Raw genomic sequence first — 13,487 nt, forward strand, 5'->3', positions numbered from 1 at the left:
TGGTCTCATCTGACCACATGACTTTCTCCCATGCTTCCTCTGGATCATCCAGATGGTCATTGGCAAACTTCAGACAGGCCTGGACATGTGATGACTTGGGCAGGGGATACTTCCGTGCAATGCATGATTTGAAACCATGACGGCGTAGTGTTCTACAGATAGTGACCTTTGAAACTGTGGTCCCAGCTCTCTTCATGTCATTGAGCAGCTCCTCCCTTGTAGTTCTGGGCTGATTCCTCACCTTTCTTATCAGTGATACCCCACGAGGTGAGATCTTGCATGGAGCCCCAGTCCGAGGGAGACTGACAGTCGTCTTTAGCCTCTTCCATTTTCTAACAATTGCTCCAACAGTTGATCTATTTTCACCAAACTGCTTGGCAATTGCCCAGTAGCCCTTTCCGGCCTTGTGGAGGTCCACCATTTTATCTCTGGTGTCTTTTGACAGCTCTTTGGTCTTTCCCATGGTAGTAGTTGGCGTCTGACTGTGGGGTAGACAGGTGTCTTTAAAGAGCCCAGACAGGTGCTGCAAAGTTAGATTAATGCAGTGTTTCCCAACCAGTGTGCCTCCAGCTGTTGCAAAACTACAACTCCCAGCATGCCTGGACAGCCTTTGGCTGTGCAGGCATGCTGGAAGTTGTAGTTTTGCAACAGCTGGAGGCACACTGGTTGGGAAATACTGGATTAATGAGTGGAGTAGAGGTGGACTTTTTAAAGGCACAGTAACAGGTCTTTGAGAGCCAGAATTCTTGCTGTTTCTCAGGTGTTCAAATAATTAAGTTCAGCAGTGTAAGACAAATACATTCTTTAAAAATCATACAATGTGATTTCCTGAATTATTTATTTTTATTCTCTCTCAGAGTGGGAATGCACCTACAATGTGAATTTCAGACCCCTTCATGTGAGTACAAAATCACAAACGTGTTCAATTGTTCCTCACTGTATTAGGCCTCATGCACACGACCATATCCATTTTGCGATCTGAAAATTGCAGCTCTGCTAAATATGGATGCAGTCCACATTTATTTGCGGACCTATTGTTTTCAATGGATCCGTTGTGTGCGTTTTGGAGACATAGCTTTTAGCTGAACTGACATATAGATGCAGAGAGCACATGGATCATCAGTGTGCTTTCTGCATCCATATGTCTGTTCTGCAAAAAGATAGAACATGTCCTATATTTATCTTCAAAATGTGGACCACAGACTGATTGAAGTCAGTGGGTCTGCAAAAACTGTGGATGCAACATGGACCTTACCTGTATTTTGCAGACCACAAAATATGATAGGGTTGTGTGCATGAAGCATGATCCAGTAGTGTAAAATAATCAGCAGGCACTCACCATCTGGATTTCACACAAATATAACACATTTATTTGAGAAAATAAAATAATTAAAAATATTGATTAAGATGAATGGATAAAATATTAAAAATAAAATTGGATGTCAATATATTTTTACACACAGCATATAAAGTTATTAACCATATATCAATAGACAATGAATAAATGTGGTAGAGACAATTTGTAAAAATCGATTAATTAATCGAATAAAATGAATTTGAATAACAGTAAGGTATCGCTTAGATTATTACGATTTTCGGATAGTATTCGAATATAATTCCGAAAATTCACTAAGTGTCCTTGTCTATATATTCTTATGGGTAATCCAATACAATCCAGTACTGAGTTGGTTGCAGAATGTTCGTATTATAATATATAATCGCCCAAATTTCGATCAGTCATTTTTCATACATATCATTGTTGCCATGAAGTGTCTGGTTTTCACAATAGGACACTAAGGCTATGCAATTTGTTAATGGGTGGCTTTCGAATTAATAGTTCAATATAAATAGTCTCTTATAAGATTTAAAAATTCGATTGTGCTTACTGTAGAGGCGTCCCTCTCGCAGTTAAGCTAATCACCCAGACCCAGAGCGCTGGTATTTGTGTGGTATAGTGATTGCGCTCAGCTGTTGGCGTCTCCCTTAATGTTGGACGAAAAAGACAATGTTGTTATCGATCTTGTATAGTCTTTGCTTTTTCGATTCTTTAGTCCTTAATCCTGCAGGATAATTTGGTCTGTAGTTTGGTTCCTTTAGTCCGCCAGACACGTTTCGAGGTGACCTCACCTCTTCCTCAGTGGCTTAGAAATGGGAACCAAACTATTTTTCTCTCTATATATAGTGTCCATGGCTGCAGCCAAAACCTGGATTTTCAGAATGTTCGAAAATCTGGTAGGAGTATATCCTTTTATACATATTATACATATACCAAAATTGGATTGTTGAATATATAATTCAAATAAATTTCAACTTAATAATTATTCATTGTCTGATTAAAGAAAAGATGAAAGTAGCCCAAAAAAAATGCATATGCGTTTCTCTCAAGTTTTTCTTACAATTTTTCGCATAATTGCGTTTTTGGCTTATTAAATTCCTAAATGTGAAATGTCTTCTTTTCATATGTCTATTTTATGCTTATACATAACTAAAACCTCATTCAATACCATATTCAGTAGATATTTCACAAAAAGTATTTTTCACACAAAAAATATGTATCATACAAAAAATATGTCTAGAACCAAAAAACGCACATGCGTTTATGATGCATTTTTCTTGCGATTTTTCCGCAAATTGCGTTTTTTGGTTTATAGTGTTCTAAAAAGAGTACTGATTCTATTGTGTGTATCCTGCATTGTTTTATATGCAGAATATTTATAAATTTACATGAATATACATTATATGACCATCAATTACCTTTCAACTTTTGACTTAATAGTCGTTCAATAATTATTTCGTAGTTGTTTTAAAAAATGGGATAGGGACAGTTGAAAAACGCATATGCGTTTATAATGCGCCCTCAGGTTTCAAAATTTCCAGGCTACAATTACCTTTGCTGGACCCTGGTTACTTGAATTTACATTCAGTTTGGAATTCCACAGCCAGTGTGAATCTGAGATACGTAGTGTTTGCTTGAAAATCAAGCCAATCAACCAGCACGTATCCTTTTTAGAAAACTGTCTGTGAATCAGAGCACCATATTTAGGTATACCGAGGCAGTTGGCAGGAAAAGTGTAGGCACTGATTGACTTGCGGCTAGAGTGGCTATTCCTTGGCAGTATCGTGGCTTAGTGGTTTGCACTGTTCTCTGGTCTCCTCTCACACTGCAAAAACATGGGTTCTAAATATTCATGACCTATCCTTGGGGTCTGACACTAGCACCCCAGCGATCAGCTGGAAGCACAGCTCTGTCCACTTTGTGGTGGCCATGTTGAGTTAGTGTTTCAAGTTAATAGGAGCTCATAGTGAACAGTTCCAGCTCCATTATTTATTAGTTCTGGTAAACGCAGCTCTCACCTCCTCTGACAGGCAGGCAGTTATCTGGAACTAACAAGTTATTCCTGATAATCACCTGCTTAGTTAGCCCATATAGATGTACATTGAGACAGAGGATTTTCTTCGTGACCCCACTAGGGACAGAGACCAATTTGAATGGTGGCAATCTCAGTGTGCTCCCTCTACCCTGCAGGAGTGGTCTGTAATCACTTCTGCAAGCAGAAATGGAGCTGATTCCAAGCACCAGTAGTGAATGGACGTATACTACCAGCTGCCAAATATCAAAACCTTTCACCATGAAAATGCATTGCAGTCTACAGTCTAAAGCCTCATGCACACGACAGTAGTTTTGGTCCGTGTGCTGTCCGCATCTTTTGCCGCCCAATTGACGTGAATGGTCCTCATCAAACCCGCAAAAAATGCAGATCAGATGCCAACCAAAAAAAAGTTTTGTGTGCATGAGCCCTAAGGAGCCGTTCACACAGTGTAAATTCATTCAGAATTGGCGCAACTTGGCACACCTAGCTTTAGAGAAAATTTCTGTGCCTATTCCAAAAAGGAGGTGTGACTTAAAGGGGTTGTGCGGGATCCTAAAAAATTTAATTTGTGTAAACCTCGTCTAGTCTTCTACAGAGTATAATAGTGTACCTGTCAACTTTTCCTGAGTCTTCACTTCATTGTCCATGCTCCCGCAGCTCTCCATTATTTACAGCCCGAATTTCAAGGTAGTGGGCGTAGATGAGCAGCAGCCACAACACTTTCCATAGCACTGCAAGATCAGGCAAAAATGTAAACATCTACAACACCCTTTCCTTGGTTCAAAAACTCCACGTACTACACCCTCCATCATCCCATTGCTGCTTTTTCCCACAAAACTTCAATAGGACAAGCAGTGAACTCCTCCTACCCAGCTTGTGGATTAAGATTACATGGAACTGACATCATGACCATTCGGCCGGTGATTGAGGGCATCATGGGAGACCTGGTCGGGACATCAAAGGAAATCCAGTCTCCACAAAAGGCACAATGACGTGACCACTCTCCCTATCTCTGGAGTGAGAAAGAAAGTAGTGCAAGTACATTAGTAAGTTGAAGGGCCTGGCAGGGAAAGGGAACAATGTATACCCGGATGACCCCTTTAATGGAAAAGGAGCATGGCGTCAAAGGAAATGGCTGTGGCTAAGATGTTCCTGTTTTGTGTCAAGATTCTGTCTAAAACTAAGCCAACCAATAGTTGGTATAGAGTTAGGGTTCACGAACACTACTCGGTCTGGGAAACATGGCCAGTGTGTTGGCCACATCTCCCAAACATACAGCGGCTCCCCTAACCCGAACTCACTGTACAATAGTCATTTATAATGCAGTGATTTCCTGTCTGATAGTGAATCTGTTGTACAGTACTTAGATGATGATGCGAGTCCAGTGCAACAGACCTTCCGATTACCTTTTACATGTATAAATGATCTGGCAGATTATCGGGAATGAAGCAGACATGATATCTGGCAGATCATCACTAGAGATGAGAGCTGCTTGTCCCCATAGAGAACCATTATACCTGCGCAGCAGATCTTTGTTTTGTCAGAACGATCTGCTGCACAGGAACAATGATTATTTATTTTTTTAAACAATTTTTATTAACAACAGGTTAATGCAGGGCTCGACAAATCCCAGACGCCAGGTCGCCATGGCGATCAGGAATTTGGTCCTGGCCCTTGGGTATTTGTCAGCCCGTTTTCAAAGGTGCACAGGCGACAGGTGCGGAGTGCCAGAGCGGGGCCCGTTCTGTCCGGAGGCAGCAGGAGTGGAGATGAGCGCCTCCATTGTGGAAGCGCTCATCTCCATATTCATCTGTGTCTCCGTCCTCAGGACAGCGATACAGATGAATGGTGCGGAGTAGCAGGGGAGAGGCGTATCAGAGGCCAGTGCAGGCGGTGCAATGACGTAATCGCGCCGCCTGAGCCGTACAGTACAGGACACAGGCCTGCCGGAAGAGGCCTGCATCACATCACTGACAGCAGCAAGGTAAGTATATGAGTTTATTGGGGGCCCTATATACTGGCACAATATGAGGGGGCGGGCACTATGGAGAAGAGGGGAAGCACTATGGGGCCCTATATACTGGCACAATATGGGGGGGGCACTATGAAGAGGGGAAGCACTGTGGGGGCCCTATATACTGGCACAATATGGGGGGCACTATGAAAAGGGGAAGCACTGTGGGGGCCCTGTATACTGGCACAATATAGGGGCACTATGGGGAAGAGGGGAAGCACTATGGTGGCCCTATATACTGGCACAACATGGGGAGCACTATGGAGAAGAGGGAAGCACTATGGGGGCCCTATATACTGGCACATTATGGGGGGCACCATGGGGGCCCTATATACTGGCACACTATGGAGACGAGGGGAAGGAGCACTATGGGGGCATCTACTGGGGACCCTATGTCCTGGCATGCATTATTGGGGGACTCTATGGAGAAATGGGGGGGAGCACTATGGGGGCATCTACTGGGGGCTTTATGATGCGGCTCCGCCTGGCTCCTAACTTTTTTAGTTGGCTCCTAGATTCCAAGGAAATTTGTCAAGCTCTGGGTTAATGTCATCAAGATCAAATATTCCAGTTACAATTCTTAATACAGAGTTAACGCTTCTTTACATTCAGTCTCTCCAATCACTCACTGCACTATTAGCAACATCTTATATCAATGAATAGCGCAGTATAATACATTTCATTCAGATGATCCCTCTAAGATGGGATTCCTTATCAGCTGAGCAAACCCAACCTGGCCCTTGTATGGGACACATTAAAAGTGTTTCTACACGGGGCCCTACAATCGAGCATAACCTATATCAAAAAAAGACACCAAACGTTCGGAGATGGAGATGGAATCACAGTGCACCACATTGTAACAGCAATATATCTATCATCCCACTGACGCTAACAGAACCGCTTGGCTACAGGCGGGCAGACAATACCTAGCGATACTCGGGGACAAAGCAGATAGGAAACTGTATTTTATGAAACAAATTGCGTTTGAGCTAGGCAATCAATCTGCTAAACTACTGGCTCAGCTAATCCGCCACGATTCACCACCCTCAGCAATTTTGGCAGTTAAGGACTCAGCAGCTCAAGAACACTCCACACAAGAAACAATTCTTCCCACTTTTATCAGAACCTTTATAACTCTAGTATAATAGTATCAGAGGCAGAGATAACTACATATCTGGAGGGGTTTTCCCTCCCCAAACTTTCAGCGTCACAAAGTGCCCAATTGGATCAACCGATTAGCTTGGAGGAAATAATGCAAGCCATTTCAGACCTTAATAACGGCAAATCCAAAGAGGTATATGGTAAATATGCAGAAGTACTGGCTTCCCAGCTATTATCCACATTTCATTTGGCCATGAAAATGGGGTGCTTGCCCAACTCATTTATGGAAGCCACTATAATGCTCTTACTTAAACCTGATAAAGAACCCCTAGAATGCAGTTAATATAGACCTATAGCGCTGCTAAATGTAGACTACAAAATCCTGACCAGAATCTTGGCTATGCGTCTCAATCAAGTCATTCTGTCATTGATACACCAAGATCAAACAGGTTTTATGCCAGGGAAGCCCACTAGGGAAATATCAGACAAGTTCAGTTGGTTACACAGATGGGTTATTCCCTAGATGCAGATTGGGCCCTGGCATCACTAGACGCTGCCAAGGCATTTGATTCGGTAGAATAGGCTTACTTGTTGGGATGCATGCGGGGCTATAGGTTTGGCCCAAAGGTCCTCAGATGGATCACTATTCTGTACAGTAACCCAGTAAGCAGGCTACTGATAAATGGGGAACTATCAGAATACTTTCCTCGTTACAGAGAGACGAGACAAGGTTGCCTTGGCAATAGAGACGCTGGCAATTAAGGTAAGGAATAGCAACAACCTAAACGGAGTGACTATAGGAGGGAGAGAGGTCCTCATAGGATTATATGCTGATGATATGATCCTATATTTATCATCTCCCATAAGCCTCAGCCAGAACGGATGGACATTCATTATGTACATTACTGAGGGCACACTGCGTATTAGAGTACATAGTATTGGTGAGTGATCTGATATCCCCCTGGGTAGGTATGATATTGAACAGAGTTTTAGTAGTGTCATCTTATTGCCCAGCATATAGTCTATCCGAGTTAATGAATTATTCCCGCCACTGTGGCAGGAGTATACTCGATCTCTGGGGTGTTTAGCCCTCCAAAGTTCAAACCACCTAAATTCTGTCAGGAACCTGTTAGGATGCGAGGGATTTCCCTGTCGAGTCCGCCCCCAACTTGGAAGCGGTCCAGAGAAGTGTCTAACATCATGTTTAGGTCCCCCATACATACTATCTTGGGATGTGGATAAGTGGCCGCAGAGGTAGCCGCTAGGTGTAAAACCTGCATAAGGTCGGAGGGAGGATTATAAATTCCTATAAATGTGTATTGTACATTGTCAATAAGAGAGTGTATAAAGACATATCTGCTTTCTGAATCAGTGACTACTCTTTACCTCCCAGCGTAGTTGTTTGTGTACCAATATGGAGAGGTATGATAAGTGCGGCCCACTGAACCCAGGGTTTCTTTAGTACCCGGGAAGTGCTAGAGATAAGATGCGTCTCCTAAAGACATACAATTTGAGGGTTAGAGTTTCTAATAAAGGCAAACACCATAGATAGTTCCATTTGAAGATTTTTAGTTCAGCTATGTTTAGGACAATTACAGAGTATTAGGATTGGGCCAGATGCAGTTGAGTGTATTGGTGTGTAGCAGTGTTATGCAAGGCATAGTGATTAACTGAAACAACAAAGTTATCAAAACCAGTAAAACAACCTAAACTTCTTAACGTTATGTTTTCTACAATTGTAGTATTATGCCTGGACTGTTTTCCTCAATCCAGACTATAGGCCAGTAGAACCGGGATGCCTCTGCCAATGATGGTGTGTGGCAGAAGCATGCTGGCTGCAGCTACAGCATTAATATCACCATTTAAGAAAGTGCATGTAAAAGTTGAAGCCCTGTATCAATATATAAGAAATAACTAGACATAATCAAACAGCTGTATCTAAATATATCTGAAACTCGTCAGTTAAATCAAACCAGTCCTTATACGTCTTCTGGTAGTCAGTCCTCCAATTATGCCTAGGGTCTTAGCATCTTGGGGATCGTCTCCGCAGGGCTAGCCACTCCGAGACTTCTCCGGGCGAGGTGAAGAATACCGCTCTGTCGCCGTCCACTACTCTACGTTTTGCTGGATAACCTATGGAGTAGGGGATGTTCCCTTCTCTTAGGCGCCTCTTGACATCCATAAAGGTGGCACGTTGTTTCTGCAGTTCCAAAGAAAAATCTGGGAAGATGGACACTCTTGCATTGTCATACTTAATTTCTTGTCTTCTTCTGGCTGGGGCTAGTATCTTGTCTCCATCTTTGCAGTTGAGAAATCTGGCAAGCATGGGTCTGGGTGGGGCCCCAGGTGGGGGAGGTCTTGCTGGTACTCTGTGAGCTCTTTCCACCGCATATGCTGAAGAGAATAACGCATCCGGAAAAAGTTATTTTATCGATTTTTCTATAAACTCATCTGGTGCTCGCCCCTCTGCCCTTCCAGGCAGACCGATAATGCTAATATTGTTTTCTAGATCATCCACTTTTTGCTTCCCGAGCTCCGATTTGGTGTTAAGATCAGATATGGATTTGGGAACAGTGGCGGTAGTGTCTTCAATGCGTGTGATACGCTCTTCAGTGTGCTGAACTCTTTCTAGCATGTTATGCAGATCTTGGCGCAGTAATCCCAGATCAATTTTGACTTCATCTAATTTCCCTGTGAGAGAAGTCTTGCATGCAGTGATAGCTCCAGGACTTGAGCTGGTACTTGCTTAAGAGTGAGCTCTTCATGTTCTACCTCAGGAGGTGCTGTAGTAGCTGATACATCTGATGTGGTACTTGCCCTTGTATGCACATTCCTCTGGTTGTCTAGCGAATTCACGCAGTTTTTCAGTGGCGTTTTGCGTTTTTTGCGGCCCCATTGTTATATCAGGATATTACTCAATATGTGACAGGCGTATCTGAATCTAGTATTTAGGATGGTGCCCTTTGTTTTCTCTAATAATAATTCTGTTGGCACTGGCAAGAATACTGTTCTGATGTTATATGTGCCTCTGCAAGTATACTTCCAGCTTTATATGTAGCCAGGCAGTTTTCTGTTGGTATTCTTAGGGACTTCTTGCAGAAGCTTGTGATTTCACTGTAATGGGGAAAGTGTGCGCAGCGTGTCTCTGACACCTGCCCACCTCCAAGTTCCTTCCTCTACCCCTGTGCTGTGGGGAAGGCGCCAAGATGGCCGTTTGGCGGGAAAACTGGTGGGCCTGCCCTGATGGTCGGGCTTTCTCCCTCCGATGTCGTCGTCCTGTACTCCCCCGTTGTATACTCTCCCCTATGTCCCTCCATGTCTGTCGTGCCGAGCGGTCTATACGGCTGCCGCTTGTGCTGCACACTTCTCTCCCCCTGACCTGTTCCGTCCCGGTGCGGCTCTTCCCGAGCTCTCAGCAGGCTAATACCGGTGCACGCTGTTTACTTCTTTCAGTAAGGCTCAGTCGGAGATCGTTAGAAGGTCTTTATGTGCCAGGATTTGTCCTAAGCTGCAGCGTTGGCCACGGAGCTCTCCTACACACGTCCAGCCATCGTGACTGCTGGCCACGCTCCCCAGGAACAATGATTTTTCATTCATTCATAATGTGTTTGCCGACACCCTTTACACAGGCAGATAATCAGGAACAAGTATTTAAACAGACGTTCATCTCCGATAATTTGCCTGATAATTGGTCCGTGTAAAAGAACCTTAAAGTAACACTCTCACAACAAAATGTTATTCTTTGACCTGTTGAAGGTACATGATGTAATCTGTAGTGAATGTAATCTTCTCATGAGTGACTGTTAGTTTTGGTCAAACCTTTATTTGAATGCTGTTCAGAGATCCGTCTCTGTACAGTAATCAAATGTATGGGCTCCGGCGAGGTGAAATTCATTATCTTCCAAGTCCCGCAATACTTCGGACTTCGATTTTTAAACTTGAAAACCATTTTAAACCTTGAATCTGAAGCCGGCTCCAGTACTGGCTGGTACCTCGAAGTTTTGTCGGAAGCGACTTCGCTCAACTCTAGTGACTGTATTTGTGAGCTATCCCCTCTCTTCTAATATTTAGTTGTGTCATGTGACCAACTCTTTGATCTCCAACTGACGCAGGACAGGAAGTCAGTTACTTCTCTATTCATTCCTATGAGAGTGAGGCACCCATAGGAATACATAGAGAAACTGACTTCCTGTCCACACATAAGATGCTGTGTTATTTGGAAAGTCTGATTGCCGGTCACATGACACAGCAGAGAAGCAGAAGGGACAGAAGGGATAACTCACAAATACAGCCATTACCTTCACTACAAATTACATCATGTACCTTTCTAACAGTTCAGAGAATACAATTTTTTTTGCATGAGTTCTACTTTAAGTTTATGCCATCTACGTGCCTAGTAAATCTGCCCAGTTAAAGGGGTTGTCCGGGTTCAGAGCTGAACCCGGACATACCGTTATTTTCCCCTCGGAAGCATCCCTGAGCCTAGCATCGGAGCATCTCATGCTCCGATGCGCTCCTGTGCCCTGCGCTAAATCGCGCAGGGCACGGGCTCTTTTGTTTTCAATAACACACTGCCGGGCGGTAACTTCCGCCCGGCAGTGTGTTCGGTGACGTCACCGGCTCTGATGGGCGGGCTTTAGCTCTGCCCTAGCCATTTTACTGTCTAGGGCAGAGCTAAATCCCGCTCTTCAGTGCCGGTGACGTCACCGGGGTTCCTGTCAGCCCCATGGAGAGCCCCGGTACGTCACCGGAACTCCTAAAAATGCCTTTGCCCTGCGCAATTTAGCGCAGAGCAAAGGAGAGCATCGGAGCATGAACTGCTCCGATGCTCATGTCAGGGGGGCTGCCGAGGTGAAAATGGAGGGATGTCCGGGTTCAGCTCTGAACCCGGACAACCCCTTTAAGTTACATGCAACTCACGTCATGTTTGTGAGGCATTTGGGCAGCGGTCAAAAACCGCATGGCCAATTAGGCAGCAGCTGCCTTTTAGTTAACTAATGAAGGCCGTACTGTATTCATATTCAGCCAGCCGCAGCCCAAACGGCCCAATTATAATATTACTCCAGTAACGCCTTATAATGCCCCAATATTTTTTTAAATCAGATAATCTTTTATTATCAAATCTTTTTCCCGTTTTCATCATCAAATGACAGTCAAATCAAATCAAATATTCGGTCATCAAAAGACAGCATGTACAAAAGACAAGAGTACAAAATATTACATATGCACATTTTACATAATATACTTCCTATGACCATATGACATCGTAGGAATATACACATTAGATCCAGATCTTTATTCATCTAATTGTTTTCTCCCTCAACAAACATCCTTATAAACAGCCCCCCCCCCCCCACCCCTCCCAAACATTCCAAGAGCAGGCCATCATTGCAATAAGAGCATAACTACCTCCAGATTCTACGTCTCCTCATTCTATCGGCACCAGTTCGATTGGACTCAAAAAACAATACAGGCTATGAGCCCCAAGTAAGTAGACTCCCACACAGACATAGCACTCAGTCCACATTCACATATCACACAGCAGACGCCAACAGTTATACACCACACAGTCCACCAAACACCAGGATGTACACAGTCACTTCCCCAGATCAGCCTTACCGGGCAATCAAAGCACTCCTCGTCAATGCTAGCCAAGGACTACAGCATCCCGATCTATCTATCCAGCTACCCCAAATAGCCTCAAATTTAGACAAGCATTTTCTTTTCTGGTACACACCCCTCTCAAGACGCACTACCACATTCATTCTAGCAACATACTCCGGTACTGCCGGGGGTATCCCCTGTATCCATTTTGCTGCAACAGTCTTCCTCGCCTGATAGAGCATCCTTTCTATTCCCGTAGCTACTGTAGACTGCAAATTGTCCTCTGGCAGTATACCCAGAATACATATTCTTGGATCCATTTTAAATTTAGTACTATGTACCTTGTTAATAAGATGTAGTATTGCTCTCCAATAAGAGGTCAATGAAGGGCATGACCATAACATATGCAGAAGATCAGCTCCGACGCTGCCACATTTCGGACAATTGGGACTATCCCTGCAACCCACTTTATGCAGAAATACCGGAGTCCTATATACCCTGTGCACTAGATACAGCTGGGAGAGACGTGCCGCCTCACTAAGAGATAGATCAGGAGTAAGCGCCACTATCTCTGACCATTGCGCATCTGTAAGCCCACCCAAATCTTTCTCCCATTGCTGCCTACATTTTAACGGATATCCCTTAAGAAAATCTTCTAGCAAGGCTTGATACATCACTGAGATTGCCCCTTTCACCGAACCAGCAGCCACCACCGTGTTTAGCGCATGAGTGGATGTGAACACTATTGGGGCCACTTTAGCCTGAGCGTCTAGTGCATGCCTGAGCTGAAGATATCCATAGAACTGCGAGGAAGGAAGCCCAAACTCCGAGCACAACTGTTGATATTGCTTCAATACCCCACCTGAGAAGATATGACCCAAATTCCATACTCCCTTGTTATTCCACCCAGAGAACCCAGTTAGACCTTCCAACTCTGGCAGTGCTGGGTTCCACCAAATAGGCGAGATATTGACATATCCCTCTAATCCCAAGATATGTTTGGTCTTACACCAGACTTTCCTCATGAGCACTAGTATTGGGATACGCCCCACATCTTCCTTTACCCTACCGTCAATGGCCGTCAATGGGGGAGATCTATTCGATGCCCACTCCATCAATCGTCCACTCCTCATACCTGGGCTACCCCCCACTCCCCACCCCTTAAAATGCTGCAGTTGGGCCGATAGAAAATAGAGTAAAGGGTTGGGCAGAGCAAGTCCCCCTGCATCTTTGTTCCTCTGTAACGTCTCATACTTTATCCTCCCCCTATTACTTTTCCACAGAAAAAAACGAAACAGTCGTAAAATTTTGTGAAAGTAATGCACGGGAATCCAAACAGGGGAGTTGTGCAGGACATAAAGCAATTGCGGCACAAGGATCATTTTCAACAAATTTCC

The 13,487-nt window shown here is 44.0% G+C and overlaps 1 protein-coding gene across 2 annotated transcripts in view; it reads left to right on the top strand.

Moving 5' to 3' along the window:
* UBXN8 (UBX domain protein 8) overlaps positions 1 to 13,487 on the top strand; it is a 62,844-nt gene that overhangs the window by 33,783 nt on the left and 15,574 nt on the right. The window lies entirely within an intron of this gene.

The sequence above is a fragment of the Bufo gargarizans genome, chromosome 1 (assembly GCF_014858855.1).
Source record: "Bufo gargarizans isolate SCDJY-AF-19 chromosome 1, ASM1485885v1, whole genome shotgun sequence".
NCBI lineage: Eukaryota > Metazoa > Chordata > Amphibia > Anura > Bufonidae > Bufo > Bufo gargarizans.